The 25,360-nt window shown below is 42.2% G+C and overlaps 1 pseudogene; it reads left to right on the top strand.

Moving 5' to 3' along the window:
• The first annotated feature begins 18,831 nt into the window (after positions 1–18,831).
• Positions 18,832–22,030, top strand: LOC139436476 (probable oxidoreductase PXDNL; annotated as a pseudogene).
• Positions 22,031–25,360: the final 3,330 nt, after the last annotated feature.

Genomic DNA, 25,360 nt, shown 5'->3' with positions numbered 1-25,360 from the left:
ATTCTAGTTCACTGAAATCTTACTCTAAGTTCAATTATTGTTTAAAGAAATCTCTATAGCAAAGTGATAATAGTATTTTTGTTTTAATGTTTAACATTAAAACAAGGTGGTTGAAGAGCTGGGCATTTCCCACCTTTCCCAAGATTACAAATTTGTGACAAACTTGGATCCCATTTGGACCCGTGTTATTAAAAAGGAAATAATTCTCCTACTCTTATTAGATTTTGGAATGCCTTAATTTCCTAAATAATGCTTTTATTGTTAATGGAAGCTTTGCTTCAAGATCATTCTCTTTCTGATGGAAAGCATTATTTGATATATTTTAATATTTTTCTTCTCTGAAAAGTTGTCAATTTAAAATGGAATGTCATGTTTATAATTTATTTCTAACTTCAAGGCGTGTTTGATTTTTTAAATTGTGAAGTTGATTTTCAAAGCCGTACAGGGTAGACAAGCCAGTGATGACTTTGTTGAATCTTCCATTCTCGGGGCTGTTCAGAGGGTTGGCAGTGCAATTAACTCCACAAGAAGAAATTTGTTAAAAAAAAAAAAAAAAGAAGAAATTTGTTTTCACAGTAAGAATTTATTCTATTTTGTTTACCAAATTGTTTTTGTTTCTGTTCTACTTGGTTTTTATCATCTCAGTAAATCACTACAGTGGTGGTTTGTGAGACTGACAAACTTTGTGCTCTTTCATTCTTGTGCTACTCTCTGGCCTTGCCACCACCATCACTTCACCTCAGAGAGTGGATTAGTCTGCCAAAGGGGTGCCGATGGGAAGTACCAGAAATCTGTTGGATTTTATAATGGGGATCTATTTGGGGGTAAAATCTTACAGTTCTAAGGCCAAATCAAGGCATTAGCAAGGATGCTTTCTCACCAAAGTCAGCTACTGTTGATGCTGTTGTGTTGTCATGTGGTGAGCAAGATGGCAGCCGGTCTCTGTGAAGTTTCTCCTTCCCCACTGGGCTTCCTCTGTCAGATTCAACTCCTCTGTTTTCTTACTGATTTCAGCTGCAAGCTAGCATAGGGTTAGTCTCTTAGGGTTTCCTCTCTCTCAGCATAGGGCTTATTTCTTTCTGGGTCTTCTATACCAATCTCAGTCATTCTGCTGGGCTACCAAGCCAAAAGGCTCATCTCTCCTGGGACCTCAGCTGTTTGAGCCCCTCCTGTCACATGGCAGGATCAAAAATGACAGAGCTCTCACTTCCTGTGTGTCTTTGTGCGTGTCCATTTACATCAGACCCACAAAGGGGGCGGACACTCAAGAACAGTCACTCCTTCTAATGTAGGCGAATCAAAAAACCCTAAGAGCAGTCTTAACAGGTAATCTAATCTAAACTTCCTTAACTGAATTTAACACAATCCAAGTATCACACATATAGGAAGAGATTAGTTTACAAACATAATCTCTTTTTGGAATTCACTAAACAATATCAAACTGCCACAGCAGGGGGATTTGTTTCCCATGCAATGTCTCACATTCACTCTGTATAGTCCAACTGCCAAGACCATGCTCTGTTCTACTTCAGGGTTCCTGGACTGTGGTTAACTGTAGCACCTGCAGGGGTACTACACCTGGCCATAACTGGTGGCCCACAGGGAAATTGTTGTCTGGGATGTATAGCATTTTGCCCGACTTTATCTTGAATCAGAATGTCATTTTACTATGAAATCTTCCCAGTTTCACAAATTCCTACCTGCAGGAGGCCTGTGTCATACCTGAGCCTAGCAAGGAAAAGATGATGATTGACTTGTTCTCCCTTGCTAGTCAAATAAAATAGATATCCAGTCTTAGCCATTGTTGAGAAAAAAGGACAACTCAAAATGGCATCATCAAGCATGGCTCAGCTTGCACAGGATGGCTTGTTTTTTTGTTTTTTGTTTTTGTCTTTATTTATTTTTTTAATATTACATTCAAAAAATATGAGGTCCCCATATACTCCCCACCCCCCTCACCCCACTCCTCCCCCCATAACAATAATCTCTTCCATCGTCATGAGACTTTCATTGCATTTGGTGAATACATCTCTGAGCAACGCTGCACCTCATGGTCAATGGTCCACATCATAGTCCACACTCTCCCATAGTCCACCCAGTGGGTCATGAGAGGACATACAATGTCTGGTAACTATCCCTGCAGCACCACCCAGGACAACTCCAGGTCCCAAAAACACCCCCACATCACATCTCTTCCTCCCACTCCCTATCCCCAGCAACCACCATGGCCACTTTCTCCACACCAATGCCACATTTTCTTTGATTACTAATCACAATAGTTCATGAATAGAATATCAGTAAGTCCACTCTAATCCATACTCTATTCCTCCATCCTGTGGACCTTGGAATGGTTGTGTCCATCCCCATCTATATCGAGAGAGGGCTTAGATTCCACATGGATGCTGGATGCAATCCTCCTGCTTTCAGTTGTAGGCACTCTTGGCTCCACGGTGTGGTGGTTGACCTTCTTCACCTCCATGTTAGCTGAGTGGGGTAAGTCCAATAAACCAGAGTGTAGGAGTTGCAAGTCTGCTGAGGTTCAGGGCCTGGCTATCACATGGTCAGTCCAGAGATTCAGGTCCCCTGGGTATACATTAAACCCCAGCACCAACTACAGTTCCAGTAAAAGTAACAGGAGAGGCTAGTGGACATAGATCACATCTAAGTCCAGCTCCATCGCACAGAAAGAAAAACTCCAAAGTAGGGCCAACTGACATGGCACTGAACTCCATCTGCCATGACCATAGAATGTGTGGGTCTCTGTAGCCCTCAGAAGAACCAATACCTAGGGTTGTATCTACTTTATCTGTCTCTAGACTCTGCTGAGGTGTGCATAAGGGCAACCCTTCTGATAAACTCCTGGCTCTTTTTGGAGACTTACAGCCATATAAACTCATTTGTCCTTTCCATTTCCCCCTTTGATTCAGGTCAAAAAGAATTTTTAACTCCTGGTATTATATGTACATTGAGATATTCTGCTGGTCCAAGTTGACCCTTTTATTCAAGGTCATTTTCTAGTTACATCATCAGCTGGTATTTGGTAGTAATCCCTTGGCACCAGGGAGGTTTATCCCCAGGAGTCATGTCCCATGCTGGGGGGAAGGCAACCCATTTAAATGCTGAGTTTGGCTCTGAGACTGGCCACATTTGAGCTTCATGGAACCTCTCAGGAGGTCACTCTTAGGCACCCTGCAGCTCTAGGCCTTGTTCTTATTTCAGGTGCACAGGCTCACAAGCATAGTCATTAGTATCAAGGGCTCATTGTTGTACCTTCCTTCTTTTTTGGTCTTTGCAGTTGCACTTGGGAGATTGTTGCTGTTCCTTTAGGGACTGTGATAGAGCTCCCCTGGCTAGGAATTCAGCACTCCCTCAGTTGTTGTTTTTAATTGTATCCACTATGAAAATATCCATACATTTTTATGTACCCTGGATATATGCCCTGTAGAACTTCCTGCCAACCATGTGTCCCCTGTCAATAACATCCCACACCAGTATTCCTCCCCTGCCATTGTTGAACCTCTCTGTGATCCAAAACTTCTTCAAAAGTGAAGCATAATATATTGCCAGGTTCCATTAATAGTAAAATGGAATATAGTGATGAGTTTAAAGGTTAGATGTAGAATACATATTAATTTAGAAAAATTAAAGTAAAAATAAATTGGCGTATCAAAAAATTTAAAAATGCAAAAGCTTTGTTTTTGATGTTTTGCCTTCCATCACTGCAATAAGTATTGCCCTGTATGCAAATTGGTAAGGCAACTACTTCCATCTTTTCCTCAGTGTCTACGTCCTTTTTCTTTTCTTTTTTCTAATTATTAAGCTTATCTTCACAAAAGTTGTAGATCACAGTAATTCATATATACAATATACAGTATTCCCACATGTCCAACATAAAACCCTTTTCCCTTCCACAGCAATAATCTTTTTACATATTCATACAATATTTACTGAGGCTGATGTATAGATATTGAGACAATAGCTTTCAAACAAGGTAACATTTGTGTTTACATTGTGGTTTATATTTTAGACTATACAATTTTCTAAATTTTTAGTTATCCTATATTTTACATTATGGTTTACATTTTAGCCTATCAGCCCCTATATATTTTTGGTGTAATTTAACATGTCTTATATCCATCCTTGCATAATCTTGTGGAACATTTCTATTGCCCACACAGTCACAATGATCCCATCTATTCAATACCTCTTTCCCCATCCCCTAAGGGCCCACAGAGGCAGTCAATCTTCATATATTAAAGGGCCATGTTCAGAGATACTTGCAACAGTGTTGAAGGCTTGACATGCTCAACCGCCCTAATGCCCTGGGAGCCACCATTTCTCTTGAGAGATACAATTCCCTCTATTTGAGAGCATCAGTCCTCCCAAGGATGTGGGTATACCTGCACTCTCATTATATGGGTCTCTATCCAATGATATAAACCACTATGGCAAAATGAGCATTCACATATTCCCTTGGAGCCTGTCCTGCATCAGATTATCCCCTTTAAGCATCTTAAACAGGTAATCTTCCTTATTATATTTTTGAAAAATTTTCTCAGCATTACACTCTCAACCAATTATCTGACAATCTTCTATGTTTGTATGTTGCCCCAACCTCCCCCCAATTTCTTGGGCAATATTACCTATCCTTCCATCCCTAGCTCCCCTCAAGCCCACAAAGCCCCAACCAAGGGTAACCCTATGCCCCCATTTTATCCCTTCCTTGTACACATACCTACCTCCAGCTTATCATAGATTTCACCCATGTAGGTGTCAACTTCCTTCCTTCCTTTAAGCCTATCATCCAACCTGTAGCTCTCTGAGGCAGCTTGGTTTACTTATTTCATATCATTGAGGTCATGTAGTATTTGTCCTTTAATGCCTGGATTGCTTCATTCAACATAAGGTTCTCAAGATCATCCATGTTATCACGTGTGTTTGTAATGTATTCATTCTTAAAGCTGAGTAGTATTCCATTGTATGTATATATCACAATTTATTTATCCATTCATCTGTTGATGGGTATTTGGGTTGATTCCAACCTTTGAAAATAGTTAACAATGCTGCTATGAACATTGGTGTGCATATATCAGTTTGTGTCCTTGTTTTTAGTTCTACTGGGTATATACCCAGCAGTGGAATTGCTGGGTCATATGGCAAAACTATAGCTAGTTTTTTGAGAAACCACCAAACTGTCCTCCAGAATGGCTGGATCCTTCTGCATTCCCACCAGCAGTGGATGAATGTTCCCATTCCTCCACATCCGCTCTAGCATTTGTAGTCTTCTGTTTTTTTCATAGCTGACAATTTTATGGGAGTAAGATGGTATCTCATTGTAGTTTTGATTTGCATTTCCCTGACAGCTAGAGATTTGGAGCATTTACCCATGTGCTTTTTAGCCATTTGTATTTCTTCTTTGGAGAAGTGTCCATTTTTTTAAATGGGTTGTCTTTTTATTTTCAAGATATAGGAGTTCTTTATATATGCAGGTTATAAGTGTCCTATCAGATATATGGTTATCAAATATTGTCTCCCACTGTGTAGGCTCTCTTTTCACTTTCTTCCCAAACTCCTTTGAAGTGCAGAAGGCTTTAATTTTGAGGAAGTCCCATTTATCTATTTGCTCTTTTGCTGCTCGTGCTTTTGGTGTGAAGTGCATGAAGCCATTTCCTAGTACAAGGTCTTGTATATTGTCCTTACACTGCTTTCCAAAGTCTTTATGGTCTTGGCTCTTATATTTAGGTCTTTGATCCATCTTGAATTGATTTTTGTATAAAGTGGGAGATGGTAATCTTCTTTCATTCTTTTACATATGGATATCCAGTTCTCCAGGCACCATTTGTTGAATAGGCCATTCTCTCCTAGTTGAGATGGTTTGGTGGATTTATTGAATATCATATGATTATATATATGAGGATCTATATCAGAACTCCCAATTTGGTTCCATTGGTCTGTGTGTCTCTCTTTGTGCCAATACCATGCTGTTTTCACTACTGTAGCTTTGTAGTATGTTTTGAAGGCAGGGAATGTGATTCCTCCAATTTCGTTTTTCTTTTTCGATATGTCTTTGGCTATTCGGGGCCTCTTTCCTTTCCAAATAAATTTCATAGCTAGTTTTTCTAGTTCCTTAAAGAATGCTGTGTTGATTTTTATTGGGATTGCATTGAATGTGTAAATCAGTTTTGGTAGGATAGACATCTTAATAATATTTAGTCTTCCTAGCCATGAACAGGGAATATCCTTCCATTTTTAGGTCTTCTTTGATTTCCTTGAACAGTGTTGTGTAGTTCTTTGTGTAAAGTTTTTTACATCTTTAGTTAAATATTCCTAGTTATTTTATTTTTTAATTTACTATTGTAAATGGTATTTATTTCTTGATTTCCTCCTGAGCTTGCTCATTATTGGTGTACAGAAATGCTACTGATTTTTGTGCATTGATCTTATAACCTGTGACTTTACTAAACTCATTTATGAGTACTAGTTGTAGACCTCTCAGGGTTTTCTATGTATAGGATCATGTCATCAGCAAATAATGAAATTTTGACTTCTTCCTTTCCAATCTGAATGCCTTTTATATCTGGTTCTTGCCTCAGTGCTCAAGCAAGTACTTCTAAGGCAATGTTAAATAGACGAGGTGATAGTGGGCATCCTTGTCTTGTTCCTGATCTTAGAGGGAAAGATTTTAGGATTTAACCATTGTAAATGATATTGGCTGTGGGTTTTTCATATATACTCTTTATCATGTTCAGAAAATTTCCTTGTATTCTGATCTTTTGCAGTGTTTTTATCAAGAAAGGGTGCTGCATTTTGTCAAATGCTTTTTCTGCATCTATAGATATAATCATGTGATTTTTTCCTTCAATCTGTTTATATAGTGCATTACATTGATTGATTTTCTTATGTTGAACCATTCTTGCATACCCGGAATGAATCCCATTTGGTCATGGTGTATAATTCGTTCAGTGTGTTGTTAAATATGGTTAGCAAGTATTTTGTTGAGGATTTTTGCATCAGTTTCATTAGAGAAATTGGTCTGTAATTTTCCTTTCTTGTGGTGTCTTTGTTTGGCTTTGGCACTAGGGTAATTTTGGCATCATAGACTGAGTTAGGTAATGTTCCTTCTGTTTCAATTTTTTGGAAGAGTTTCAGCAAGATTGGTGTTAGTTCTTTCTGGAGTGTTTTGTAGAATTTACCTGTGAAGCCTTCTGGCTCTGGGCTCTTCTTAGTTGGGAGGTTTTTAATGACTGATTCTATCTCTTTACTTGTGATTGGTTTGATGAGATCATCAATTTCTTCTTTCATCAATATAGGCTGCTTATGTGCTTCTAGGAATTTGTCCATTTCCTCTGAATTGTCATTTTTGTTGAATATAGTTTTTCAAAGTATCCTCTTATGATAGTCTTTATTTCTGTGGGGTCAGTGGTGATATCTCTTTTCTCATTTCTTATCTTGTGTATTTGTATCTTCTCTCTTTTTTCTTTGTTAGTCTAGCTAAGGGTTTCTCAATTTTATTGATCTTCTCAAAGAACCACCTCTTGGTTTTGTTTGTCTTTTCAAGTGCCTTCTTATTTTCTATTTCATTTAGTTCTGCTCTTATCTTTGTTATTTCTTTCTTTCTTCTTCCTGTGGGGTTACTTTGTTGTTTTTTTACTAATTCCTCCAAATATGCAGTTAGTTCTTCAATTTTTGCTCTTCTTTTTGGTGTATGAATTTATGGCTATAAATTTCTCTCTCAGTACTGCTTTTGCTACATCCTATAAGTTTTGGTATGTTGTGTTATCATTTTCATTAGTTTCAAATTAGTTATTAATTTCTTTTGAGATTTCTTCTTTGACCCACTGTTTTTCTAGGAGTGTGCTGTTTAATTTCCATATCTTGGTGTGAAATCTGCTCATCTGGCCCTTGCAGATTTCCAGTTTCACTCCACTGGTGTCAAAGATATTATTTTGTATGATTTTGATCTTTCTGAATTCACGGAGATTTTCTTTGTGGCCTAGAATATGGTCTATCTTGGAGAATGATTGATGTGCCCTTGAGAAAAATGTATATCCTGCTGTATTCAGGTGTAATGATCTGTATATGTCTATTAGATCCAGCTCCTCTAATATACTATTCAAAGTTTTTGTTTTTTTATTGCTTCTCTTTTGAGATGTTCTGTCCAAAGTCGATAGTGGTGTATTAAAGTCTCCCACTATAATTGTAGAGGTATCTATTCTTTCACTTAGTTTTTCCAGTGTTTGCCTCACATATATGGAGATTCCCTTGTTAGGAGCATAAATATTTTTGATTATTCGTTCTTCTTGAAAGATTATCCCTTTCACTAATATGTAGTATCCTTCTTTGTTTCTCACAATTGTTTCGCATTTAAAGTCTATTTTGTCTGATATTCATATAGCTACTTCTGCCTTTTTTGGTTATTGTTTGCTTGTAAGATTGTTTTCCAGCCATTCACTTTCAACTTCCATGCATCCCAGGGTCTAAGATGTGTTTCTTGTAGACAGCATATAGATGGGTCATATTTCCTTATCCAATCTTCCAGTCTGAATCTTTTGATAGGTGAGTTTAATCCATTGACATTCAGTATTATTACTTTCAAGGAATTATTTATGTTAGCCATATTTTGTTTGGACTTGTGCTTGTCATATTTTGTTTGTTTTTTTCCTTCTCTTTTTGTCTTTCTTGCTGCTCTTACACTCTCCTCCAACTCTGCCTCTCCTGTTTTTTTCTTTCTTCCTGAAGAACTCCCTTTAGTATTCCTTGAAGGTCAGCATTCTTGTTGGCATACTCTTTTAATTTCTGTTTATCTGTGAATATTTTGAACTCTCCATCATTTTTGAATGCTAGTTTAGCTGGGTAGAGTATTCTTGGTTGGAAATTTTTTCTTTTAGTACCTTGACTATATCATACCACTGCCTTCTTACCTCCATGGTTTCAGATTAGAAATCAGCACTTAATCTTATGAAGCCTCCCTTGTATGTGATGGTTCTCTTTTTTCTTGCTGCTTTTAGAAATTTCTCTTTGTCTTGAGCATGGATAATTTGACAAGTATATGGCTTGGGATGGGCCTGTTGGGATTTATGGTATTTGGGGTGCGTTGTGCTTCCTGGACATGTACATCCATCTCTCTCAGTAGATTTGGGAAGTTTTCAGCCATTATTTCCTGCAACACACCTTCTTTCCCCTTTCCCTTCTCTTCTCCTTCTGGGATGCCTATAATACATATGTTTGTGCATTTTGCATAGTCATTCAGGTCCCTAAGTCCTAGCTGGATTTTTTTCTATCTTTTTATCAATCATTTCTACTATCTGTTTGATTTCAGATGTACTGTCTTCCATGTCGCTAATTCTTTCCTCTGCCTCTTCTAATCTGCTGCTATTTGCTGAGAGTGTATTTTTGATTTCTTGAATTGTGGAGTTCATCACCATCATATCTGTTATCTCTTTGCATATGTCTGCAATTTTCTCTCCAAGTGTTTTCTTCATATTGTTAATCTCTTCCTTTTCTTCATTAAGTTGGTCTCTAATATATGTCTTGAGATCTTTAATTACTTGTCCAATGTTCTGCTCCCCTTCCTGGTTTTTAGTCTGTTCATTGGATTCAGTCATGTTTTCCTGATTATTGGTTTGGTTTGTAGTTTTTTGTTGCTGTCTGGTCATCATTTTATCTTGACGGGTTTAATCAGTTTCTTAGCTTCTTTGTCTAGTCTTGGGGATGAATTAGTTGTTGTTCATGCATAAGTGTTATGTCTTCTCTCTGTCACTTTGTTCTTCTTACTCTATTTTCTTGTTGCTGGCTAAGTTTATCAGATGCCATCTTGCCCCGCCTCCGGCTTGTTAATTATGGAGTGTGTTCTAGTTCCCACAGTGATATTCACACCCTGCTTCCACAATCCATCACTTTCTAGCTGGGTGGCCTTGGACAAATGACTTAACCCCTTTGTGCTTCACAGTCCTCTCCTGTAAAATTGGCCTAACTATAGGTGCTGTTTCATGGGTGTACTTGTTATGAGAGAAGAATAAGGTGAAATGGATAAAGTGCTTTAAACAGTGCCATGCACAGAGAAAGTGCTTAATTAATGTGAGCCAATATTATTATTATTATTCTATTATCTAGAGTTATTATAATTTAAAACTGAGGACTAGATATGCCTCATTTGACCAAAATCTCTAAACTGATGCACATTCTCAAACCACTTCAATATTTTTGTTAAACTTATTTGTTCAAATGTTCATAAACCACTATTGTGTGCTGGCTAATGGGTCTCTTAACTGGGGTAAATGGATGCACAGGGCAATGTTCATCCCTAACGCAGTTCTTTCGTTAGTAGGGGAGACAATATATAAGCAATTTAAACATCTCTTCCTGCATTTGTAACAGATGTAAATGAAGAAGCATAAGTATTTTAGAGAATGAAGAGATTACCTTGCCAGAACTACCAAGGAGATTTTACAGGGACAGTATGCCTGAGAAGGAATTTGGTGAATGAGAGGGAATTTCCAGGCTGAGTAACATTTGGAGAAAGAGTTTTGTCTGCAGAGAAAACAGAAAATGCCAAGACCTACAAATTCAAATGTTTCTTTCAATTTTTAGAGTTAATGTATGTGCTACAACTCATTCAGGGACACCCAAAGTTTAGGATCCCTGCCATAGATGTTGCTTCAACAGAAAACTATTGTTTAAATCATTACTTCCTTAGGAACTCTATCTGCTGAGTTCAGGGCCATTGCTAATATCAGCATACATTTGTTAATAAAACAGGGGGGAAAGTCCACACCTCCCCTGCAGAGTTTACATACTAGTGGTGGAACATCTCACTCCAAAGTTTGCAAAATGTGTTCTTAGATGTGTAGTATGCATCAGATTCATGGATGCTGCAGTGATGTCTTGCAAACAAAGATGTCCTTTCTCATTTGTGGAAAACCACACACCCCTGCTGATCTGTTGGTTCAGTCTGGCTACCTGAGTGACTTACTGTGGAGACAGTGCAAGCAGGGGGTATCTTTGAGTACACCCAGCAGCTGGTTCAGGGGCTCGGGAAGCAGGAGCACACTGTGGTATGGCAGGCAGAGGTCAGCCCTGGCGGCTTTCTGCTGAAAACGCACCACGCCTGGCAAAGCTGACCTACCCTTCAGCAGTGACGGATGCATGTCTAATTTTCAAAACATCCTATCATATAGAAATCCTTTTGCTTACCACTTTTCCAAATACATGCATATTACCCCACCCCTACCCTGAGATGGCTCTCTCTTCTGTTTGCTTGTTGTTTTTGCTCATTGTTTACACTCGTTGTCTGCTTGCTTATTGTCTGTACGATTTTTCTTTAGGAGACACTGGGAACAAAAAACCTCAGGCCTCCCATGTGGGAGGCAATCGCTTGACTGCTTGAGCCACATCTGCTTCCCTATGCAGGTGTTTTTGAGAGGAACTTTCATTTAAAAGTCAGGATCATAAATATATATCCAAACTTGTTTCAGCTCTTGCTTATGTATGTTGCACAAATCTAAGCTCCATTTACATGGGTTTGCTTTTCAAATCCAAGAGGTGTGACTGCTTTCTATAGAGAAATACTTTATTCCTAGAGTAATGTGTCTCTACTTAGCATCATAATCACACAAATCACTCACTGTCTTCTTATTTTGCTTCCATTGCTCAAAACATTCTGTTTTAGTGGTTTGCTATATTCAAGTTCCGGTGTACTTCTTTCCAACATTTACTAAGATATGTACTTAATAAATAGCAAAAAGACTGATAGAGAAAGCTTTTAGATTTTCTAAACCTTTCTCTTTAAAATGAAATAAACTCATGGGATCCTTTGCTATTTGCTATTTTGCTGTCAATTAAACAGCAGCTCCTGTAGGTTTACCATTTCTTGAATTACTCCCCTTCAGAAAATCTACTGAGCTGTGATACAGAAGGCCTATGTTGCTGGATTTGCTCACCCTTGAGATCCCCTGGTAGTCCAGTATGTCTTGAGTTTTCAGAGCTTCCCTGACTAAAATATTCAAGTGAAATTTTCATTTGATTAATATCAATACAAAGTGTAGCTTACCATTAGTATGGTTTTATATCCTAATATTCTAAGAAACTCACTAAAACAGTAACTTTTCTTTACCACACCAGATTTGGTCTCCAATATTGGCAAAGTTCCCTGAGTGATTCTGAGATACAGCCCAAGTTGAGAATCATCATATTGAGAAAGGAAAGTAGGCTCTGTGGGGGATGACGGGAGTAGAGGAGTACAGTGGGCACGTTACAAAATCGATTTTCTATTCTCCATCATCTTCAACTTTGTACTCCCAGATATTTCCTCAAAATGTAGGCTGTATAGATCTGAAAATTTGTGGGTATTAATTAATGGCCAATAAATGATCATTCCTAGGAACTCTAGAAAGAAATTCTAGAAACACTAAATTAGGAGGGAACTAACATTTATTTTGCCTCTACCATGTATCAATCCTTTAGGCATGCTATTTCGTTCAATTCTTAAAGTAGTCCAATGAGATAAGTAGTTTTTAAACTAATTTTACAGATTAAAAAAAAATAGACAAAACAAATAGGGCTCAGAGAACTGTAGTGATTTGCCCAGCGTTCACAGCTACTAAATGATGTCAATCAGTTTCCCTGTTGACCATTAGAGCCTCATTATTTTAAATGTTCCTTAGTTACACAGTGGTAAAGTTTGCAGTCTGGGAAACCAGTGTTAGTGGGTTCACACCCCAGAACTTTTGATTATTTTCTGAGTAAGTTGGAGCAAGTTACTTGAACTGCCTGAGGCTCTATTTTCTCATCTGTAAAAGGAAGATATAATCCTTACCTTTCAGAGGTATGAGTATAAAATGTGTTAATACTGATAAAGCACTTAAGAACAATGACTAGATGTAATCAGGGTTGTAAAAATGCTTCTTAAAAAACCTCATGGGATGTTAGAAGAAAAAGCATTCTAATATAAAAATGAACCTCATGAATTCATATTCTTTTACAAGGACTCTTTACCCAATCTGAGCACCAAAACCTTAACTCAAGTAGTCCACCCAGTTTAGTTAAGAGGAAAATGAATGGGGACTCTTCATTAAAGAGTTTATGAAAACTATGGCAGGATGTGAGGGGCTGCCTTCAGAACCAGTTTTGACTACAATGTCATCTAATATTGTAGGTTGGTCACATTGCCTCTTCCCTCAGTATTATATAGATGTTTTCAACTTTTTATTGAAGTAAGATACATATAACTCAAAATTTCCATTTTAACCACTTTCAAGGGTACAAGTATTATGTTTCCAATATTGTGTACTATCACCAATATCCACTACCCCCAATTGTTCCATCACCTCAAACAGAAACTGTACCTGTAAAGCACTAACTTCATCTTCCCCTACTCACTCCCTGTGCCCTGGAAAACCTATAATCTACTATCTGTCCCCATGAAATATGCTTCTTCTAGGTATTTCATGAAAGTGAGAAAATACAAAATTTGTCCTTGTGTATCTTGCTTGTTTCATTCAACTTGAGGTCTTCAAGTTTCAACCATGCAGCATGCATGTTGCTCTTCTACTGGCCCCTGTGTCCACAAGTTCCTCCCATACAGGTCACCTTGCCATCTACTGGCCCCTCTCCCGCAGGTTCCTGCTGTTCTCTACTGCACCACTTCATCTCCATCTAGAAAATCAGAGAAAGCAAACTTCAGCTGCTAAAGAATTTCACTGATGTTTTGGCAGCATTAGAAGGCATATTAAGGCAGTGACTTTATGCTGTTAGATGGAGTTGCTTTCCAAGCCCCTACTACCAGAATCAAAACTTACCTGAGGAAGTCTCCAAGACCCCCTGGATGTCTACAGGGCAGGGGTCCTCAAGCACATCTCCCTGAAACACCGGAAACTCAGTCCTAACCCTCCAGCCCAAAGAAACACATTTCCCCTCTTCCACATTTCTGCTATGGTCTCCAATTCCTTAACAAGGAATTGATCTCTCCCCAGTGTGGCTGCTGGTGAGAACTCATTCCCGCAGCTGGAATCCACATTCTCTCCAAACCTACAGCTGACTTCTCCATCTGTGGTGCCAATAAGTCCATTCCATCAGAACACCATAGAGCATTTTAGGACTGTTAAGATTAGGGAGGGTTAGAGCAGGCGCACTGGTAAGTGCTCTCTTAAGTTGGAGGAATGTGTGTTCAATTGGTTTTTTGGGTGGGAAGGGTTCTTGCACAGGTCCTTTTATTGCATCCTATAGAGGTTTGGCTAGAATGCTCAAGTTGGGGATCCAGGTTCCCGAGAAGGAGAGCAGGTCCTGCTTGGTAGTGGGTGGGGGCATTGAGGACATTAGAGTTTGCCTGTAGGGAGTCATTCCCTTTCCATTGGGTGTTAGGCTGAACTTGAGGTAGGTGGTGGTGGCTTGTGAAATTTGGACTTTTTGTGTTTGACACATAGTATCTGCATTCTCTCAGATGGTTTAGAAGTTTGATAGTTGTTGTTGGGAATTGGAAGAAGATGGGCTACATAATAGGAGATCATCTGTGTATTGGAAAAGAGAAGAAGGGGAAAGATCAGTGTCACAGAGATCATGGGCTAGAGCTTATCCGACCAGGTGAGGGCTGTCTGGGAACCACTGGGGGAGTGCAGTCCAGGTTAATTGTTGAGTGACATGGGTTTCTGAGTCTGTCCAGGTAAATGCAAATAAGTTCTGGGAGCTGGGGTGCAGGGGAATAGCAAAAAAGGCATTTTTGAGGTGTGTGGTGTTGGATGGGATGAGGAAAAGAATAGTGTAAGGGTTGGGGACCACTGGGTGTACTGGGGTGACAACTTGGTTGGTGTGCATAGGTCTTGGACTATGCTCTAAGTCCCATTGGGCTTTTTGACTGGTACAGTAGGGGTGTTACAGGGGGAGCTGGTGGGTTTTAAAAGGCCTGCTTGTAAAAGGCGAGTAACTGTAGGTTTGATACCTCTCAGGATGCCAAGAGGGACAAGATATTGAGGTTTGAATAGGATATGAGCAGGATTTTTAAGTTGAACCATGACTGGTTGTGGTGGGCAGCAATGATAGAAATTTCAGTATTCCAGATTTCTGGATTGAAAGAGTTTGGTGGATGAGGGAAAGCAGAGGAGGGAGTTGGGGATAGGTCTGTTAGAGAAAGGGGGAGGATGCCATGTGGGCTTTGAGGAGAAGGAATGAGTGTTCATGTTCTAAGCCTGGTTAAAATGTCTCTCCCAACAATTGGAGTTGGACAGTGGGGAAGCAGTAAACATGAGTGGGTGAGCAGATGGCTTTCTAGTGAGCACAGCAAAAGAGGGGTGACGAGGGGTTGTGAAACTATTCCGTCAACCCCCACTCTTGAGGTTGAAAAGTGAGTTAAAGGTCTGGGGAATTTGGGAAGGGCTGAGTAAGTGGCCTCCATATCAATAAGAAAAGAAATTGGCTTACCTGCCTCCATCAGAGTTACCCAAGGTTGCGCCTTGGAGATGGGCATGGGGCTTGCACAGTCCCTGGGTGCCTTCAAGCATCTCTTGCTGTTGTAGAATTTGAGAGAAGTTCAATTATTTGCTTATAGAGAGGCCAGGACTCAGGAATGATTTTGAGAAGGAAAAATGGTTTATTGACAGCCGACCGAACTCGGTCGTTTTCTGTTTTAATCCTCAGCCTGGAACAAGACTTTTGAGTTTCTTTTATACAGAGAGGAAAGGTTAAATGGTCTTTTTGTTTCAGTTCTCCAATAGGCTCGAATTAGCACATATGTCTTCTACATCCTAGGTAAGCTTGTATCATGGACTTCAGGCATTCTAGATAAGCTTTTAGCACATTTGGTTTGCATTTCCCCTGAATACTTAAAGTGTATAGACTTTGCATTGCTAAACTGTTTCCTGGGACTGGAGTTGTTGCCATGGTCACCAAGGGCAGGACTGCAGCTTCTTACCATCTCATACCCACAAGTCAGACAGCTTAGGTTATCTCTGAAGAGACAAGAGCCTCCCACCCATAGCCCACATCATTGCCAGTCCCTGAATGTCTGGAAGGCTGAAGGTGGGGGCTGGATCGGGCTGGGTACTGATGCCCTCCTGCCTTGAGAGGCCTGGGACTTCCAGTGGGCTTGCTTGCACAGTGGCATAGCCCTGGCGCAGGTGGTGGGTTCGGACACTGCCTGGCCCAGGCTTTTTACCTTTGAAGCATGCCCCAGTGGGGTTTTTCCCATGTGTGCACTCCAGAGTGGGGTGGCTGCTGGGAGGTCTGAAGGGTGGAGGCAAGGAGCTGGTAGGTTTGGTTACTGGATTTGGTTATAGCCTTTTCTCCCTGCCTCTCCCCTTGCGCTTTTTCTACATCCCGATTGTTAAAAACGCTGAAGACTGGCTTACCAAGCTCAGTGTGACCAGTTTGGGGGCTGCTTTTGACTTTCGGAGTTTTCGGCAAATGCCGGGGGCTGACTGGGAGGTAAAAGGCAAGTGACGGAGGACAGTGCTCTTGGGCGAGTCTGGGTTTAGGTCAGCGGAGCGCAGGAGGGCTTTCAGCCACCGCGCAAGGAGGCAGGGGTTTTTCATCAGCTTTTTGTCAGATTTCTTTGAGTTGATCATAGTTTACGGCTTTATGAGCGGCCACTTATAGTCCTGCAACCAGGCAGGTTATCCTGTGGTTGCGGGATTGGCGACAGGGTTTCCTTTCCTGTACTCCCAGTCGGGTCTTCCCGGGGACCGCCGCGCTCCACTGGGCTGCCGGCAGCGTCCTGGTGCTTCAGGGTATCTGCGTGCACCTGGGCTGCAAGCCACGCACGTGCCTTTCCCTCCAGGGATAGACAGGTGGAAAGAAGACGTAAAGGTCTCGCCGAGGAAGGTCCTAAGAGACGGCTGGGTATTGGAGTTCTTGGATTAAATGAGAAGGCTGAGAGGAATGGGACCCGATGGCGCTCCATCTAGGAGAGATCAGGGAGGGAGAAGGGATCACGGCCATGTGCCGGCCTTGGGGACCTGCACCCCTCTAGGGGGAAGTGCTGGGTGCGGTCGGGATGGCCGGGTACGGTGGGGGAGGCGCATGGAGAGGGGTCTGGTGGAATCGAGCGGGAAGTTGAGCCGGGGCTGGGGGCGGCGGGGATGCTGGGCCAGTGAGAGGAGCGGGCGGGGCGGGGGCCAGAGCAGCAGGCGGGAGGGCACCCGCGAGGGCGGACAGAGTCGTCCGTAGATCAGAGGAAGCGAGGGTTATCGCGGGGAGGGGAGCACGCAAGGAGAATTTGGTGAGTGGGACAGGACAGAGGGAAGGAGGGGCGTCTGCGCAGCTCAAAAACGGCCTGGACACAAGGGGTCTCGCTCCGCTTGTCTAAACATCGGCAAAAAGGGTCCAGGTCTGTTAGAATGTGGGGTCTAAGGATCCATTTTTTGGCCAGATGGACTTACTGTGGAGTTGGTAATGAGACCAGGCGGCATTACAGTAAAAGATGAGTCTTCTAGGTCAGAGCTCAGACTCAAGACCAAGGTGGTAAGACTTCCTAAGAGGCATTCCAGGGTGCTTTGGGGAGGGGGGGGGGGGGGGGGTTAGATTGGCTGTGGCCCAAGGGTTTAAGGAGATGTCACCAAGTTCCAGAGATGCCGACGGGTCACAGGGCGCATTCCTCCCTGAGATTCACGGACATGAACAGTGGGCGCGGACGAGAGAGGCGTCCCTCCATCCAGTCTCTCTGCGGAGAGGAGGTCCAGGACGCGGGCGACCCTCCGCAGGAGCCGGGTTTTCTGAGAAAGTTGTCCAGGGCAACAGAGAAAGGAGAGGGTGCCAGTTATGAGGGCAGAAAGGGTGAAGCTCCGTACCGGAACGATCCTGTCGGTGTGGATGCAAGGGCCAGGCAAGGGGCCTCCCTTGATCTCGGCTAGTGGGTTTTGGTACCAAAATGTGATGTTGGAGGGAAACTGAGGAAAGGAGGGGTCTTAGAAATCCGGCGGGGAGCCGAGGTCAGTCCAAGCAAAGTTTTTATGTGAACTTAGCAGACTGCAGCCCCGAGGGAAGAGAAGAGAGTTTTTATAACTCGTTTTGTGGTTAGATTACAAAATCTCAGGGCGAGGTTGTGATAAATTGAGTTAGCTTTGTAGTGTTAGGGCCAGAATGTGAAAATCCGAGGCTTTGCAGTTCAGGGCCAGGATGTGATCATTAATGCCAGCTTAGTAGTTCTGTTTAGGTGTCATAGACCCTTGCTCACGGTAGTGGGTTGTTACTTTTGCTACAACGGGGCACCCAGCTACAGGGGGAAGGGGAGAGGGGTGTGGAGAAGGGAGGCAGGGTGGGAGCTCTGGGCTGAACAGTCTCTTTGCTGCCTGCGCTGTTCCGTTTCAGAAACCCACTGCAAAGACCCGACACTCGCTCAGCTCATCGCCCACGTACCTGGACGTATGGCCGACTGGCACTTGTCCAACTGCCCCACGTGTGTTTACAGTGAAAGTACAGAACCCGCGATGGCATGTGTAACAGCCAACCAGGAACATCACACGCGGGTGCATTCGCCTGCCTCCTGAACCTGGCTCACCAGGACGGACTCCAGGGGCCGGGGCCTGGACCGGCACCCCCTCTGCAGCCAGCCCCTCCTTCCCCGGCCCAGGCAGGCGTCCACTGAGCGGCTGGGCCTGGAGACAGGCAGCCCTGATGGCGGGCGTGCACAGCTGCTCGTGCAGTGGGCCCAGGCTTTGGGCCTTGATTTAGACCACACCTCTCTCGTCTCAGATGGGTGACCCTGCAGCTTCGTGAGCACCAACGACCCTTTGTGTTTCCCCATTGTCATTATCCCCCCCACCGAACCTGGAGGGGCCCCCTCGCCATGCCTGTTCTTATGCTCGTTTGAGCCCCGTGTGTGGCAAAGGCACTGCCTCCTAGGTGATGGGTTCACTCTAAGCACGAGAAGAGGCCAACCAGCTCACGGCTTACATCGACCCTGCCTGTGTCTACAGGAGCTCTGACTGGGCCTCCCCAGCTCTGTGAGACCACTCCGTGCCCTGGGGATGCCTTCCTCCTCTGCCAAAAAGTCCCTGCTGCCATCTCTGAAGCTGCCCCCAACCCTGAGATTCATGGGAGGGGACAACAGGGCCCAGACCCCTGCTATCTGACTGGGGACCCAAGGGCCAAGGAGCATCCCTCTCTTACCGCCTTGCACATCTTGCGGCTTCCTGAGCATGACCCGATGGCCATGGAGCTGTCCAGCCTCAACCCACCCTAGGACTGAGAGATCCTGTACCATGAAACCAGGGACATCCTGGATGCTGAGCTGCAGCTCATCCCCTAAAGCCACTGACTGCCCCATGTCCTTGCCTCCCCGGGCAGGAAGATGCAGGAGGCGGCTACCAGGGGTACAACTCTAAAGCGAATTCAGGCATTATTAACTCCTTTGCAACCGCAGCCCTTCAGTTTGGCCACGTGCTAATCAATCCTATGCTCTACCCAGTGAAAGACACTTTTGGTGAAATTCCCCAAGACTACTTGCCATTCCACAAAGCTTTCTTTTCACCATCCAGGAAGGCACGGTCGATCCGCTTCTGGTGTGGCTGCTGAACGGAGGGTGCCTTCCCAGCTTCTCAGCCTTGAATTGACCGAGACGGCTCCTCCAGGGCTTCCGCCTACATCCAAAGGGACGGAGACCCTGGGATTCCGCCATCTGTTGACTTCAGGGTTTTTGGTACCTTGACTTCTGTTCAGAATTTTGAGGACCTTCCAAATTAAATTAAAGATTCAGAGATGAGACAAAAACTGAATAAGTATGTACACAAATGCTGCCTAGATTTAAACATTTCTTACGAGAGAGAAGTGTTAGAGGGCCTTTCATATGATATGATTGCAGAGCCTTTAGGGATTATATTTGGGAAAGGTTTAATATCCAAGGAAAGAGTCTCCAGAGATTGAGAGCCCCCCTCCGCTCGTCCCCTTTCTTACACCTCCTTTGAGACGCTGGTTGTTGCCTCCAGTTAACTGGCTAGCATCTCAGTTAAGAGAGGTGGGCAAGTATAGGTCAAAGCCCTTTTGTTCATACAAAAAGGCCACAGATTCTGATGTAAAGCTTTAAAATAAGCTGGGCCAGTGCATGGAGTTTCTTCGGTGGAGCAAAGCAATGAAAATGAAAACAGAAATTATTTTTTTAAATAACAAATAGCACTTAATTTATCATCAGAATTTAAATTGAGGTGTTTTTTCACCACAGGGTTAGTGCTAATCTGTAAAGTATCAGTATCATTTTCTCTATATGTAAGACTCAAACTTTCTTGAAAGTGACATGAGTAAAACATTTCTCCAAAAAAGCTTTAACAGTTCCTCATGCCTTTCACCCTTTGTACTTTTAAATATGTATTTTTTAAATTAAAGAAAATTTCATCAAGCAGTTTTGTCCATAACAGGCTAAATATAGACACCTAAGCATGTTTGCTAATAGCTTAAAGTATATTAATATAAAAGTTTTCAGAGAAGTTTAAAATTGTGAATGATGTGATCAATTGTCAATTTTTGGGTATTTCTTTGTAAAACCAATAAAATCAATATTTTTATATCACTGGAATTGTTTCTCGTGCTTATCTAGAACACCGAGTTGTAAAAATGTGTAATACATTTAAAACAAGTAAGAGTGGCATGTAGGTTGAATTTGCAAGTTTCTACTGGAAAGAGCATCTGAGTTCAGCCACCTATTAGTGCTGAGAGCTTCTGAAAGGCATTTAAACATTTTCTGAGTCCCAGAATACCTACAAAATGAAAAAGTAGTTCCTACTCAGAATTACTTATGAATGAAGTGGCATAAAAGATTTAAAATACCGAGTCCAGTACCCGGCACATCGTAGGTTATTAATAAATGATAGCTGTAGATATTATTTTTATTACTACCACCCTTCTCGCAGGTGTCAGCATTGCGATCCTATTGCACATCTGCTAGAATCCAGCCCTCACCAGGCGCCAGGACCTGAGATGCAGGAAACACCATCCATGCTCTGTCGAGCCTGACCGTCCCTCAGAGAAGGCAGGGAGCTGCTGCAATCCAGGGAGAAAAGGACTGTGATAGGGATGGGATTAAATGTGACAGAAGCACAGAGTCGAGAAATGGAAAACACCTGGGAGATTTGCAGAAGGCTACTGAAAAAAGATTGCATTTGACCTGGGTCTTGGAATTTTCTAAGTATAAAAAGTTGGATAATGTGGGAACAGAGGGACACATTCTGAGGAGAGGGAAAAAACGCAGGAAGAGTGTAGCAGGAGTGGAAAATAGAACGCTAACTGGGGTCATATTTTAAAGGACTTGTGTGCCATGGAAAAGAGTTTGATGATCATCCTTCTTCAGCAGGAGAGTGGCATGAGGGGACATTTTTCTATGCAGTGCTAACAGGCAGGGAATTGGAAGATGTGCTAAAAAGAGGAGAGGCTAGTGGCAAAGAACTGCGAAGGAATTCGTCAGGGGTACTTTAAGTAGTCCAGTTGTCATGGCTTACATGTGCTACTGTAACAAAATGCCACCACCTGGATGGCTAAAAACAACAGAAATGTATTGTCTCACAGTGCTGGAGGTTGGTAGTCTGAAATCGAGGTGCGGGCAGGGCTGAGCTGTGCCTTTCCCCTGGTGAGCGGCAGGGGCCAGCAAGCCTTGGGCATCCCTTTGGCTGCAGGTACGTCTCTGCCGCCACCTCCACCTAGCCTTCTTTCTGGCCTCCACCTCCCGATGGCTGCCTCCCCTGTGTTCTGTGTCTCCTCCCCTCTTTCTGGAAGGACACCAGTCATCTTGGATGAGAGCCCATCCTAATCCAGTATGCCCTCCTCTTCACTAATGACATCTCAAGGACCCGATTTCCCAATAAGGTCGCGTTGACCTCCTGGGATTAGGACACGAACACGTGTTTCTGAAGCAGGCTACATAGAGAGTCAACAGACAGATCTGGACCCTGGCAGAAAAACCACCGCCATGGAACACGTGTTCTTCAGGACCCCCGAGACGGCTGCTGGAGGACTACCAGGAGCAATCCCATTTGGAATGAGATTTCCTCGGAAGCCAGGAGAAGCCCCAGATATTCTCCAGGGGCCTTATCATGGGGCCCTCCTGGGGGATCGATGAGTGTGGTAAGCAATCAAAATCGCAAACAGCTGGGACTCCTGTGGCCCCGCTGCAAAGGGGCAGAAGAATTAATGGTTTAAAAAGTAAGCAAAAGCAAACCCCCCTATTCTGCCTCCTTTGTCCCTGCCTGGATAAATACGCAAGTAAACCCGGGAACTTGTAATCTATAATGGGGAACTGGATTCTGGAAATCAGCCCTTTCTCTTCTACTTGGGACCTATGATCTGTTATTTTCTCCCATTTCCCTTCTCACCATTCCTTAATAAATTACTGGCCTAATCAATGTGCGTGCTCTCATAATTCACTTCTTGAATTATAGCCAAGAACCTAGACAAAATCCAGTAACATTTCTGTGAGACACAATTTAATTCATAACACCAAGGGAAAGGTGACAGCAGTTTAGATAGGGCTTTTGGCAATGTATGTGATAGGATCAGCAATTTAAAGGCTTTGCGTGGCAAATTGTCTCTATTCTATAAAGCTCGGGGCAAATCTTGCTTTGCAATTCATTGGAGTTCCACACATCTCAACTCACAACGAATTTGTAAATTCACCACAAACTAGAGAGGACCAGACATGTTTCCTCTTAGCATTTTCTTGACACAAAGACCCTCCTAAACCCTCATGCTTCTCACGTGAAATGCAGTTGCCTGGTAGCTTTGCCACATGCAGGATCAAGATAGGCACACATCTGGTGCTCTCACATGCAGCCTGTGGCCCCGCTGGGAGCAGCATCATAAAATGGAGCACAGAGCATGTTTTAGTTGACTACCACTGCCAATGCAATATATGTCAGAAAAGTGTTGGCTTTTAAAATGGAATTTATTAGAGTAAAAGTTCACAGTTCCAAGGCTGCAAAAATGTCCAAACCAAGGCATCATCATAGATGCTTTCCCACCAAAGACCAGCTGATGGTCATGCTGTGGAAGCAGAGAGATTCAATGATCATGTATGAAAGGCCAGGACTCAATATTCTTGGGAAGGAAAATTTATTAAAGACCTGCTGGGCTCTAAAACTCCTGTTCAAAAACCCAAGCCCTGAATAGGATCTTTGGGTTTCTTTTATACAGAGGATGTAGGAGTGGGGAGTCAAATAGTGGTGTTTATATGCAAAAGGGCTTTTTGTTAGTTTCTTAGAGTTTCAAGTGTTTTATCTGAGTATCAGATAGGTCTTGAATTAACACATACTCTCTAGGTAAATTTGAATTAACACCTACCCCCCCACACACACATATCTTCTACATTCCAGGTAAGCTTGAATGAATACATTTAGCTTACACACACAGCCCAGGTTATTTATGAAGAAACACAGAGCCTGCTCACACAACCCATATCATTCCCCCCTTTGACGCCAGCTTAATTTGCTAAGCTTTGGCACCACTATTGTTGCAGTTATGAGGTGGGTGGCTATTTGTGGTTTTGATTGATTATCCCTCTTATTAATTTTCCAGTGAGGGCTTAAAGATACAGTTTTGGGTAATATCTGGGGCTTTTTCTTGTTTCCAGAAGAAGTTTTATTCTGGATAGCAGAATCTTGGGGGTGGGGGTTTTCTAGCAGCCTCTTGGGGGTTACTGATGTTCACATGGATTCTCTACCAGGTTGCAGATCCATCTATTAATTTTTTTATTTTATAAGCTTACTTTATTTTCCCTTTAGAGAGTTTACACCTTTAATCTTAAAGGGGTGCTGAAGGGAGATGATCTTTTTTCTGTAGCTACTTCCTGCTGTAGTCCCTACCTGTTATTTTATTTTATTTTGACTGGAGGAAGATGGATCTGGCATTCTGTATGAAGGTGTGTGAAGTTTTCACATGGCTAACAAGATGCCCATTCTGAAAGAAATAAACTTAATTAGAATTTTGGGAATGCATGGTTTCTTTAAGAGGACACTAGATCATAGAAGTAGAAAAGTTTAGGTGCCTGCAAAGATAGCACCTTTCTAAAGTTGGTGGGAAACAGTATATATATGCTGGTTAACCCTAGAGAGAAATTGTAATAGACAATGGGATTAGGCATAAATAATTAATATTAGTTTTTATTGTAGAGGAGAGAAATGAAAAAAGGTATTTCTCTTTTCAGTTAAGCTAAAGGAGATGAAAAGAGGCAAGGTTTTTAAAGAGAAGTCTGGTTTTGTTTGTTTTTTGTTTTTTGTTTTTCTTTAGCAATAGGCATTTGGGTTACAGTTAAAGGAAACAGTTGATTGTGACCTAGACATTACTTAGCTTTATTTTTGAAGATGCATTCCAGATCTCAGGCTGTTCAATGACTGGCACTCTTGTGTTTTGTCAGGTGCTTCTTGTGAACCGGTCCTCTTGGATAGCTGACTTTATTCAGGATTAGTACATGAAGCTGGACATTTTTTTTTTTTTTAACTTTAATAGCTGTGGGAATGATTAGAGCTACAGAGTAAAGTTTTTATATTTTGGCTTTGAGCAACTTTTGATTAATTTTTTTGACTTTTTTTATCAGGCTTTGTTTGTTTGTTTTGAAAACCCATTTAGCTAAACTGGTTAGGACATTTCTCTCCAGATGAGCATTTTTTAACGAGCCACCCATTAATTTTTAGGGTGAACTTGAAGCCAGCTGCCCTGGTTTGTTTATCTTAGGTATACTGTGGAACTTCAGGTACTAGTACAGGTGCTGGAATAAGGGGTCGGAGGGAAATCTGGGTTAAGAGTTTGAAACACCCTTATTTGCACTTGGGGACTTTTAGTCATTGAGTCTGGTATTAATTTACCAACTACTTGTAAACTCGTGGCCCTGGGCTCAAGCACATCCTTCACCTAGTGTGGGGTGAAGGATGTGAGAGGTTACCCCTGAGTTAATTTGGTGGTTTTTTAATTAAAAGGGTTGTTCAATGATTTTGTATATGATTTACCAGAAGCATTATCATAGTTATCAGACATATATCTAGAATAGGATATAGGTACATTACTTAATACTAATTAATGTATCACTCAATGAATAAGTTCTTTTTTCAGTTGCAATTAATATCTTTAAGTTTCAGGTTTGCACTATTATACAGGTTATTTTTCCATGGGAGCGAGCTATAGTGCCAATTGTGTTTAAGTTCTATTTATAGTATTCTGGTATTTATTGCTCCACTTCGTATGTTCTTCACAGTAGCTGCAACACTGCTGACTCTAGAGAGAAGCTAGGGAGCAGATTTTACCAGCCTGGTGGATAGCACTCTCTGGCACTATGAAACAGTGTGTTTGGAGATTATATTTATTGTACATTTGGCTGTACTGAGCCACTGCTGGCTGCTGCAGGAGCTCGAAACTGCAAAGTAGTTTCCATCCACTTCAGGAGCATGACCAGAGATGTAGT

This window comes from Dasypus novemcinctus, chromosome 14 (assembly GCF_030445035.2).
Source record: "Dasypus novemcinctus isolate mDasNov1 chromosome 14, mDasNov1.1.hap2, whole genome shotgun sequence".
Classification (NCBI taxonomy): Eukaryota; Metazoa; Chordata; class Mammalia; order Cingulata; family Dasypodidae; genus Dasypus; species Dasypus novemcinctus.
Note: the sequence above shows the minus strand (reverse complement) of the source record. Positions and strands in the feature narration are given on the sequence as shown.